The sequence below is a fragment of the Pleurodeles waltl genome, chromosome 7 (assembly GCF_031143425.1).
Source record: "Pleurodeles waltl isolate 20211129_DDA chromosome 7, aPleWal1.hap1.20221129, whole genome shotgun sequence".
NCBI lineage: Eukaryota > Metazoa > Chordata > Amphibia > Caudata > Salamandridae > Pleurodeles > Pleurodeles waltl.
In genome coordinates, this window is record NC_090446.1 from 647,298,034 (window position 1) to 647,310,049 (window position 12,016).

The 12,016-nt window shown below is 48.4% G+C and overlaps 1 long non-coding RNA gene across 1 annotated transcript in view; it reads right to left on the bottom strand.

The window, feature by feature from the left end:
- The window catches only part of LOC138247295 (uncharacterized), a 108,228-nt gene extending 97,580 nt beyond the window's left edge, over positions 1-10,648 (bottom strand). Inside the window, exons 1-2 of the long non-coding RNA XR_011194417.1 lie at positions 10,481-10,648; positions 26-150 (exon numbers count right to left, since the gene is read on the bottom strand). This is a non-coding gene — a long non-coding RNA (uncharacterized lncRNA). The remainder of the gene's footprint in view (positions 1-25; positions 151-10,480) is intronic.
- Between the last annotated feature and the right edge of the window lie 1,368 nt (positions 10,649-12,016).

Sequence of the window (12,016 nt, forward strand, 5' to 3'; positions counted from 1 at the left end):
GGCCATACATTTTGCTTTATCTTACCACATTTACTGGGCATTCAAAGACAGAGGTCACATGTAAAGCTTTATCTTCTGAGGAAGGTTGATGTTTGCTTTTCTTTCTCTCACTGAAAAGTGAGAGGATTTACGTGACAAACTTGCTTGGTACTGGGGGTGGAAAGAAAAGGTTTCTCTAGTAAACAATAACATTTAAATGTTAATAAATGAACTGTACAAATAGTTTCGAATATATCACAATTATGAAAGCACAAATGAAATAGATTTTTTTTTGTAACTCTGAAATATGTTGTAAACATATTTTTAATATCATCAACACACATCAACACACTAGGTGATGCAGATTTCCACACATTATCATTTGTGTGTTGTATAGTTTTATCAGTAAAACTGTATGTCTGTGCAAGTAGAATGATAAGTTTAATCGAAAATGTGCTGTCTGTAATGGCAGTGCGCTACCATACCATGCATACTCCACTGTGGGGGTCATTCTAACCCTGGCGGTCGGCGACCGCCAGGGCTAAAATGACGGAAGCACCGCCAACAGGCTGGCGGTGCTTCCTGGGCCATTCTGACCGCGGCGGTAAAGCCGCGGTCAGATAAGGGCAACTGGCGGTTTCCCGCCGGTTTACCCCTGGCCCAGGGAATCCTCCATGGCGGCGCTGCTTGCACCCATGGGGATTCCGACCCCCTTACCGCCATCCTGTTCCTGGCGGTTTTCACCGCCAGGAACAGGATGGCGGTAATGGGTGTCGTGGGGCCCCTGGGGGCCCCTGCACTGCCCATGCCACTGGCATGGGCAGTGCAGGGGCCCCCTAACAGGGCCCCATAAAGATTTTCAGTGTCTGCTTTGCAGACACTGAAAATCGCGACGGGTGCCACTGCACCCGTCGCACCCCTTCGACTCCGCCGGCTCCATTCGGAGCCGGCATCCTCGTAGAAGGGGGTTTCCCGCTGGGCCGGCGGGCGGCCTTCTGGCGGTCACCCGCCGGCCCAGCGGGAAAGCCAGAATGGCCGCCGCGGTCTTTTGACCGCGGTGCGGTCATTCGGCGGTTCCCGCTTGGCGGGCTTGCCAATCCACGCTATACCACTCCATACTATCACCATTTTACGTCACTTCACTCTATGACATTCTACTCCATTCTAGGATACTCCACTCTAGTTCATGCTATGCCACTCCCCTCTACAACACTTTACTTAATTCTTGTTTTTCACACTCTCCTCCACTAGAGGCTACTCCACACTACGACACTCTATTCCATTTCAGTCTACGACACTCTGTTCAACTTTATGGCACTCTACTGCTCAGTGAAGGTCGACTCCATTGACTTTTTGATCAGCGTTTGTTCGCTCTTTCCTGCCCAGCTCCACCTGCTGCTGCCTCTGCATCCAATCTCCTCACGAGCCTGCCGGCTCTGAGATCGAGGCCCTCCTCCACCCATAGGCACCCACCTGTGCCTCATCCCTGTTGGCCTAGTGGCCATCTGCTTCTGTCTGTCTCTGTCTTTTCTGCTTTTCCTCTTTTGTTTCCTCTTTTTGTCAGCTTGTTTTTTTCCCATCCCTCTCTTTTTGCATTCTCCTCTCTCTTTTTGTACTGGTGCTGAGCCGTTCCCTGCGCTCCCTCCCAGCGGCTGCTGCTGCGGCCAGCCCTCTCCCTGCAAAGCGCTTTTCGTGCCCTCCTGCCTCCCAGATGACCATCCTCTCCCTCCTCCCTCCCCTTCTTAATGCTGGCCTCTGCTCAGTGAAGGTCGACTCCATTGACTTTTTGATCAGTGTTTGTTCGCTCCTTCCTGCCCAGCTCCACCTGCTGCTGCCTCTGCATCCAATCTCCTCACGAGCCTGCCGGCTCTGAGATCAAGGCCCGTCTCTACCCGCAGGCACCCTCCTGTACCTCATCCCTGGTGGCATAGTGGCCCTCTGCTTCTGTCTGTCTCTGTCTTTTTAGCTTTTTCCTCTTTTTTCAATCTGCCTGCTTGTCTGTTTTTTTCTCCTCTCTCTTTTTGCACTCTCGTGCTGCGCCATTCCCCGCGCTCTCTCCCTACCGCTGACCTTGTGACCCTGCCCCCCTCCCTGTGAAGCGCTTTCCCCCCTCCCAGCTGACCAGCCCCTCCCTTTCCCCTCCCATTCTTAATGGTGGCTGCAGCGCAGCTGGGCCTCTGGCGCGTCAAGTGCAAGCCCATCAGCCCTGTTTTCTTAGCAGGAAACAACATCACCATCTCTCAAACCCCTGAACTCCAGTGGGCTGACCACTGATGCGACAATTTCGCCTTTACAAAGACCACTGCACACCAACATGTCGCCCCGGCAGAAGCTGGGGCAAGGTCACCGAAGTGCAGCTCACTGACGCACTCAGCCACTCCCCCCCCCCCCCCCCCCCCTCTGGATGCCGTGAACATAAGCAACTCAGCACGCAACCTGCACGGCTGGATCACAGAATGTGCTAACAGCATAGCCCCTTAAAAAAAAAACACCAGAAACCAGCACCACAAGAAACCAAGCTGGTTCACAACAGAACTCCAAGACTCTAAACGACCTGCAGAACACTGGAACGAAAGTAGAGAAACAGAAAAGCAACTGAAGACCACATAGCCTACAAAATCGCAGTTACCACTCACCACCAGCTCATCAGAGTCTCCAAGAAAGCTGCCATTCAAGAACGCATCAACACCAACGCACACAACTGCAAGGAGCTCTTCACCATAGTCAAGGGATTCACAAACCCCGGAACTGACACCTCAGACATACCCCCCTCTCAAGACCTCTGCTACGACTTTGCCTCTTTTTTTCACCTGAAAATCCAGGTCATATATATGAAGGATTCAAGAACCAAACCCAGCCCCCACCGCCCAACAGCACCACCACGGACCCTACTCCACTTTAGTCCCTGAACCATTGGGCCCCTATCTCCACAGAAGACTCCCAGAAACTCCTGAAGTCCAGCCACTCAGGGGTACCCTCAGACCCGTGCCCACATCACATTTTCAACCTGGCAAGCGCCACCTTACACCAGAGCTCTGCCAGACTATCAACCATTCCATTTAACCAGCCATCGTCCCATCCGCCTAGAAGCACGCAGAGATCAACCCACTCCTAAAGAAACCCTCCGCCAACTCAAGCATTTGAAGAATTGCAGATCAAGCTCTCTGCTCTCCTTCTCAGCCAAGGTAACCGAAAAGGCCATCAATCTGCAACTCACGGAGTTCCTTGATGCAAACCAGGTCCTAGATCCCTCCCAGTCCGGATTCATGAGCAACTACAGCACCTCAACAGCCGTCCTCACAGCCACCAACAACATCCACGTCATACTGGACCACGGAGGCATGGCTGCCCTCATCCTCCTCGATCATTCTGCCGATTTTGACACAGTCTCCCACTCCACCCTCTGCACCAGACCCCACGACACTGGCATCCAAAATAAAGCACTGGAATGAATGTGATCCTTCCTCACCGGAAGAACCTAGAGTGTCAGACTCCCGACGTTCACCTTGGCACCCAAAGAAACATGCTGCGGATTACCCGCAGTGTACTCACTTAGCCAAACTTTCTTCAACATCTACATGGCCCCGCTTGCTAGAATTGTCAGACAGCGCAGCCTAAACATCGTATCATATGCTGACGATACCCAACTGACCCTCTCCTTGACCGACGACCCATCAACAACCAAGAGAAATTTCCACGACGGAATGCAAGCAATCACTGCCTGGATGGAAACAAGCTGCGTCTAACTCATCTTGGAAGAGACAGAGATCCTCATAATCTGCTCCACCCCCTCCACCTAGGATGACTCCTGCTGGCCAACTCACCACGCATGCAACCTGGGCATCATCCTGGACTCCACACTCTCTGTGATCCACCAAGTCAACGCTGTCTCATCTTGCTTCCACACTCTGCGCCTACTTTGGAAGATTTTCAGGTGGATCTCCACCAAGACTACAAAGATGGTCACTCAATTGCTTCTCAGCAGCAAACTAGACTATGGCAGTGCACTCTACGCCGGCATCACACAGAATCTCCAAACAAGACTACAGAGAATCCAGAACGCAGCAGCCAGACTCATCCTGGACATCCCCCGCCACAGCCACATCTCCACCCACCTCAGAGACCTGCACTGGCCCCTGGTCAACAAACACATCACCTACAAGCTACTGACGCACACCTACAAAGCACTGCACAACATAGGACCAGTCTACCTCAACCACCGCCTGACCTTCTACACCCCCACCAGGCAGCTCCAATCCTCCCAACTTGCCCTTGCCGCCATCCTCAGACTCAGGAAGATCACAGCTGGAGGCAGATCATTCTCTTATCTCGCAGCCCAGACATGAAACACGTTCCGACTCAACCTCAGACAGGCCACCTCGCAGAAGCAGTTCAGGAAGGATCTCAGACCTGGCTTTTCAAGTGAGCAGCATGTCTGCAACAGCACCTTGACACCCCACCGGTGATAAGTTACGCTTTACATGTGATTGATTGATTGATTGGTTTGTGTCACTCTACTCTGTGCCAGTCCACTCTTCATCACTCCACTCCACTCTGTAACATTTTACTCCTCTTTAGGCCACTCCACTCTATGCCACTTCGCTATACAACACTCTACTCCACTCTATGCAACTCCAGTCCACTCTATGCCTCTCCACACAATGCCACTCTACTCCACTCTGTGCCACTCTACTGCACTCTATGCCACTTCACTCCAATCTAGGTCACTCTATTCCATGCCACTCCACTCTAAGTCACTTTGCTCTACTCCACGCCACTCTACTACACTCAAACCCACTTTCCTCTATGCCACTACCGTTTAGCCATGCTGGTCTACAACACGTCTAAAACACATTGACGAACCCAATAGCTCTTGCATAGGCAAAACCTATCGGCAAAGCCAATGCTTGTTTTCTTTTTTTTCACAGGGAAGTCATTTTCCCCTGCTCTCCCAATGCATGTTGCGAAGATCTATTGCCCTTCAGAGCCCTTTACTCCATTAACCCCTTCTGTGCCGCGGACGTAATGGTTACGTCCTGCGGCACAGTGCTGCTGTGCCCAGGACGTAACCATTACGTCCTGGGCACACAGCCCAGAGGGAGCGCTAGCGCTCCCTCTGTGGGGTTCCCCCCCACCCCACCAAGTCGGGGATGGAAGGGGATGCTTTGCATTTCTCTTCCGATCACGTGGGGGAGGCCGAGAGAGGCTTCAAAGGGAAGGAAAGTTATTTCCTTCCCTTTGAAGGCTCTCTCTGCGTTTTGGCAGCCGGATTGAAAGCAATCCGGCTGTCAACACGCCCACTAGACACCAGGGATGTCTTTTTAAAAATGAAATTGACATAAGGGAGCGACCCCTTGGGCAAGGGTCGCTCCCAGGGGGGGCATTTATTTTTAAGGCCTTTTCTGCCCCCCTCCCCGGGGGCAGAAACCTCTAGGCACCAGGGATAATTTAGTTTTTTTTGTTTTAGAGGTGGGGAGCGACCCCTTAGGCAAGGGTCACTCCCATAGGGGGCAAATTATATTTAGGCCATTTCTGCCCCCCTTGGAGGCAGATTGGCCTATTTTTATGAGGCCAATCTGCCCCCAAGGAGGACAGAAACCACTAGACACCAGGGAGTTTTTTTTCTCGTGAATTTCACATAAGGGGAGCGACCCCTTAGGCAAGGGTCGTTCCCCTGGGGGGCAAATTTATTTTAGGCCATTTCTGCCCCCCAGGGGGGCAGATCAGCCTATTTTAATTAGGCCGATCTGCCCTCAAGGGGGGCAGAAAACACTAGGCACCAGGGATTTTTGTTGTTGTTGTTTTACAGATGGAGAGCGTCCCCTTAGGCAAGGGTCGCTCCCCTAGAGGGGCAAATTGTATTTAGGCCATTTCTGCCCACTTTGGGGGCAGATTGGCCGATTTTAGGTCAATCTGCCTCCCAGGGAGGCAAATTGTATTTAGACCATTTCTGCCCCCATTGGGGGAAAATCGGCCGATTTTAGGTGAAACCACTAGGCACTGGGGATCTTTTTTTTTTGCGCCGTCACGCACGGGGAGCGACCCCGTAGGCAATGGTCGCTCCCCGGGGGGGGGGGGGGAATTTATTTTAGGCCATTTCTGCCCCCCCCCCTCCCCCCACGGGGCTGGCTCAGCTAGAGGCAAAAATCCATAGGTAGGCACTTTGCAAAAACCACCTCTGTTTTCTGTGAAAAAATGTGATGTGTCCACGTTGTGTTTTGGGCCATTTCCTTTTGTGGGCGCTAGCCTCACCCACACAAGTGAGGTACCATTTTTATCTAGAGACTTGGGGGAACGCTGGGTGGAAGGACATTTGTGGCTCCTCTCAGATTCCAGAACTTTCTGTCACCGAAATGTGAGGAAAACGTGTTTTTTAGCCAACTTTTGAGGTTTGCAAATGATTCTGGGTAACAGAACCTGGTCAGAGCCCCACAAGTCACCCCATCTTGGATTGCCCTAGGTCTCTAGTTTTCAAAAAGGCACAGGTTTGTTAGGTTTCCCTAGGTGCCGGCTGAGCTAGGGGCCAAAATCTACAGGTAGGCACTTTGCAAAAAACACCTCTGTTTTCTGTCAAAAAATGGGATGTGTCCACGTTGTGTTTTGGGCATTTCCTTTTGTGGGCGCTAGGCCTACCCACACAAGTGAGGTACCAATTTTATCGGGGGACTTGGGGGAACGCTGGGTGGAAGGAAATTTGAGGCTCCTCTCAGATTCCAGAACTTTCTGTCACCGAAATGTGAGGAAAATGGGGTTTTTTAGCCAAATTTTGAGGTTTGCAAAGGATTCTGGGTAACAGAACCTGGTCAGAGCCCCACATGTCACCCCATCTTGGATTCCCCTAGGTCTCTAGTTTTCAAAAATGCACAGGTTTGGTAGGTTTCCCTAGGTGCCAGCTGAGCTAGAGGCCAAAATCTACAGGTAGGCACTTTGCAAAAAACACCTCTGTTTTCTGTCAAAAAATGGGATGTGTCCACGTTGTGTTTTGGGGCACTTCCTGTGGCGGGCACTAGGCCTACCCACACAAGTGAGGTATCATTTTTATCGGGAGACTTGGGGGAAATAGAATAGCAAAACAAGTGTTATTGCCCCTTGTCTTTTTCTACATTTTTTCCTTCCAAATATACGAGAGTGTGTAAAAAAGATGTCTATTTGAGAAATGCCCTGTAATTCACATGCTAGTATGGGCACCCCGGAATTCAGAGATGTGCAAATAACCACTGCGCCTCAACACCTTATCTTGTGCCCATTTTGGAAATACAAAGGTTTTCTTGATAGCTATATTTTACTCTTTATATTTCAGCAAATGAATTGCTGTATACCCGGTATAGAATGAAAACCCAAGGCAGGGTACAGGTCATTTATTGGCTCTGGGTACCTAGAGTTCTTGATGAACCTACAAGCCCTATATATTCCCGCAACCAGAGGAGTCCAGCAGACGTAACGGTATATTGCTTTCAAAAATCTGACATTGCAGGAAAAAGTTACAGAGTAAAACGTAGAGAAAAATTGCAGATTTTTTCACCTCAATATTTTTTTTTTTCAGTTGTTATTTTCTGTAGGAAACCCTTGTAGGATCTACACAAATTACCCCTTGCTGAATTCAGAATTTTGTCTACTTTTCAGAAATGTTTCGGTTTCTGGGATCCAGCATTGGTTTCATGCCCATTTCTGTCACTGACTGTAAGGAGGCTGAAAGCACAAAAAATCGTAAAAATGGGGTATGTCCAAGTAAAATGGCAAAATTGTGTTGAAAAATTGGGTTTTCTGATTCAAGTCTGCCTGTTTTTTCTTGAAAGCTGGGAATCTGGTGATTTTAGCACCGCAAACCATTTGTTGATGCCATTTTCAGGGAAAAAACCACAAGCCTTCTTCTGCTGCCCATTTTTCCCATTTATTTGATGAAAACGAAATTTTCACTGTATTTTGGCTAATTTCTTGGCCTCCTTTTGGGGAACCCACAAAGTCTGGGTACCTCTAGAATCCCTAGGATGTGTGAAAAAAAGGACGCAAATTTGGTGTGGGTAGCTTATGTGAACAAAAAGTTATGAGAGCCTAAGCGCAAACTGCCCCAAATAGCCAAAAAAAGGCTCAGCACAGGAGGAGGTAAAGGCCTGGCAGCGAAGGGGTTAAATCTCTGACCGTTTCCCGGGTAGAAAGGGGTCTGATGGAAGTTTGAGGAAGTCAATGAACATACATGTTTATTGACATGACCAAGCTTCCAAAGCAGCCACACTTCGCTATACCTACAGTGTGATTTACACCTGTGGATTGCCTCGCATTTGTAGATAAAAACATCCTCTGTAATAAATGCACTTATGCTTGTCGGGAACCCTGCTGTGAATTTCTAGCAGATGTAAAAGGAGGTATTTTCAGTCATAAACGCACATTTATAGAGCTGAAAAGACATTTGCAATCTAGGGCTCTCTGTGTCCCCTTCTTTGTCTACAGATCATACTATGTCAAAATGCTATTTTAGGCAGTGCTTTATGCCACTAATAGGCTGCTTCGCTGTCCTCCCAAAATGGATTAACCTTTAGGGCAGTTCTTTAGTCTGCTAACATCCAGAGTTCTACTTCCCCCTCACACTAATTTGTCCTACTTTAGCTGTTTTTTTCACTACAAAAACGAAATCCTCCTAACTGGAGAAAGTCAACTCACTGCAGTCCCATATTTTGTTGTGCACCTCAAAATATTTATGTATTTAATGTGAGTTTTATATAGAGGTTACTGCTGAGTGTTAAAAGAGCTCATAACACACAGTTGGTTGAAAAACAAGGAATGGCGATTTTACTCTGACAGGATGTTTTGACACCTGTAGTCAATGTTCTTCTTTGGTGACCCTTGATCAGCAAAGAACTTTATTCAAAAGCAGGTGTCAATCTTTCTGTTTTCCCGGATTACAAGTAGTTGTGTTTAGAACTCAGGTAGGGATTGAAGGTATTCCACACTTTAGGGCCCTGCCTACCACAGAATCTGCTCTAGTTTTTGATCTCTTTAATGGCCAATGAGGGATCAAGAGGGTGGATGCAGATGTGATGAATCTGGATGGGTGAGCAGTGAGGGAGTAGTTTCTACAAATATTGTGAGCCTTCACTCAAGTAAACTTTGTAGAAGGTGTACAGGACCTAGAATTTGCATCATTTTTATTTCCTTTATTTTTTATTTTATGATTATGCAGCAGCTGTTAATGTCATTGATTCTTTCTTCTGATGTGGTAGTGTGTTGCGCTTCATCAGTTGGGGTTACATGGCCAATGGCTAAAGCAGTTTCATTTCTTTCCACCCTTTTGGTGGTGCTCATCTTGTACTCCTGCTTTCTTTTATCAGCCTTTCTCTGAGTCCAGGCCCGTGCCCTATCGCATATCGATATCCCTCTGAGGTTGCTTAAAACATATTCTAACATGTGAAATAAAACATGATAGAAATGAGAACGAGATCTAGGATATTCCCTTTTGTAATAAAAGTTGTGGTTGTTCCAAAAGAAGAGCACCAGATCCTATCCTGGACAAGACCCCTCAATATTGGCATATCAAAACGTTCTGAAATGATGTTCTCGTTTTACCCCAAAACATTTTTTTATCAAATATAAGAATGTTTTATCACACTCTTTAAAGGTCAGACACTAACCACAATCACTCACTGGTGATGGCTGTCTTTCCCCTTTTTTTAAGGACAAATAATAAAAAGCTTGTTGTAATTTAAAAAACAATCTTGCCTTTATGATATGCAGACTGCTAAAAACCGAAATGTAACACAATGGAAAATGAAGTAAATTCATGCAAACGTTGAGACCTATTTAGATGATGCAATCGATTCTTACATTTGTTTCTGGGATATATGAAGCAGATTGAGTAGGAATTATATACGTGATAGTGTCATACAGTGCTAAGAGGCTGCGTGTGAGGTATGATCACACAAACTGTCCCGGGAGAGACCCTGTCGTCTGTCCAATATCTCTTAAGCAATGCACGTGTTTAGCTCTTTTTTTATCCTAAGTCTCCTCACCCACATCCAACTCCAGCTCATACATCCTTTTTCCACCATCTTCAACTGCCTTCGACCACCGGTCCTTGCTCACTCGCCACCCAACCAATCAACACCGAAAACCGGCTCATCGCCACGATATATCTCTCTGCCTGGTGTAATATTAGTTTGTTGGGAAAGACCACTGCCTCTGCGTGGCTCCCCATTATTCCTTTCAGAGTGCTACAGAAATATTCAGTACAATATAAAATAACTATAGGCATCCCGCAGCAGACTCATTTTCACCTAGTCTCATAAAGAAATTAACACCCTGCGGACCACGCTGTACACCCCAATAGCCAAACGTTGTCAGCCCCCCGACACAAAAAGAGAGAGGGGTGCCTGTGCCGACACATACAACGCGGGAGGGTCGCTCACTGCGAGGCCCGCAGCCAACATCACCTTTTCAAATACGTAATCCATCAAATGCTTATATAACAAGCAACGAGAGCACAGCAAAGTAGGCGGAGCTAGCTCACTTTTCAAAGAAAATGTTGTCATTCTTTCTCTTTTAGCAATTTCTTGCCAGGGTGTACTTTTCCTCCACATCTGGCCGGCAGATTGATGGCGCATTCCAGCTTTGTTGTGCTAAGGGTAACATTACTTCATCCCAGCGCTGGAACTCTCTGTACAGCGAGAGGTGGGGTGTTGTGAAAGGAGAGAACCGGTTCTGGGCGGTGCACTTCCGTGCAAGCCCAGGGCGCTGTAATGGAGGAGGGGCGGGAGGGGCCGTCACAGTGTGGTGTTGTTACACGTGAAGGGGAAAGTCAGAACGTTATGTAAGGTAGGCCAGGACTGGGCCTGCCGCGCACGTACACTCCGTAGTTTAGGAGCGAGGTTGTTTGTGTGTTTTAGGTGTTACTTGCTCTGCTTTCGAACTGCTTGGGGCACACCAGGCGCAAAAGAATTGGATACACGAACACAGAAGTAGAAAGCTCAGTCAGTCTCAGCACACCCAATGTGCGACACGCAATGGCAGGAGAAGTCAGCAACAGCAGCCTGTGCAGAGTGCAGCGCGGCTTCGAACCACACACACACACGCCATTGTGAGGCAGGGGCCTGTTTGCACTGTGTATGTGGGAGGCAGGCACTGCAGTAAGGTTGGTGTGACAGACACTGCTATAAATAAGTCTGCCTTTAGCTCTGGCAAGAAAGTCTGTCTGCGCAGAGCGGCCTTGGCCTGCTAGCAGAATTAAGCGGGTAGGCCAACACATGAGGGATCCAGCCCTAATTCAGCAGGGAACCTGCCATGGAGACTTGATGGTGCTTGTGAATCCTGGCGACCGTTGTAGCCATCTCTGTTGCAGCACTCCCCTCTCCCGCACGCACACATCAAATTATGCAATATTTTGCTTTGGTGCTGTCCATACTTCTACAGCGGTGTACACACTTCATAGCTTTGCTACCCCTAGCCCCTGAGAATGTGAGGACCCTTGAAATTACAATACAGTGCATGAAACATAATAAATGATAGTGACACTCGTTGTGGATACAAAATGTTGCAAGTCTATTGAATACACAGGTTGGGTTAGTTTATGGGTGATCCATTTGTCCATGGTGAGTTCTTAGACAGCTGACACTCATCCTGAGAAAGCTAGAGCTGTTCTGTCAGTGTTTTCAGCACTAGCACACTTAGGGGCATATTTATACTCTGTTTGTGCCGAACGTGCATGCACATTTGGCGCAAGCCTTACACCATATTTATACTATGACGCCCGACCCCGCAAACGTCAAAATTCCTCCGTGTGCGTCATTTCCTAGATGCGGGAAATCGCCTTGCGTTAACGATATGCAAGGTAGGCGTTCCTGTCCAAAAAATGACTTTAAGGCCTGTGCGCCTTTTTTATACTCCCGCGTCATTTTGACGCACAGGAGGGGGCGGGCCTTAAAAAACGGCGCCCACCCTGATGTGCGCTGTTTTTTAACGCCTGGGTGAGGGCAGGCGTTAAGGGATCTGTGGGCTCATTTCCATGGTCTCTGACCATGGAAGCAGTCCACAGGTGCCCTTCCCTGCC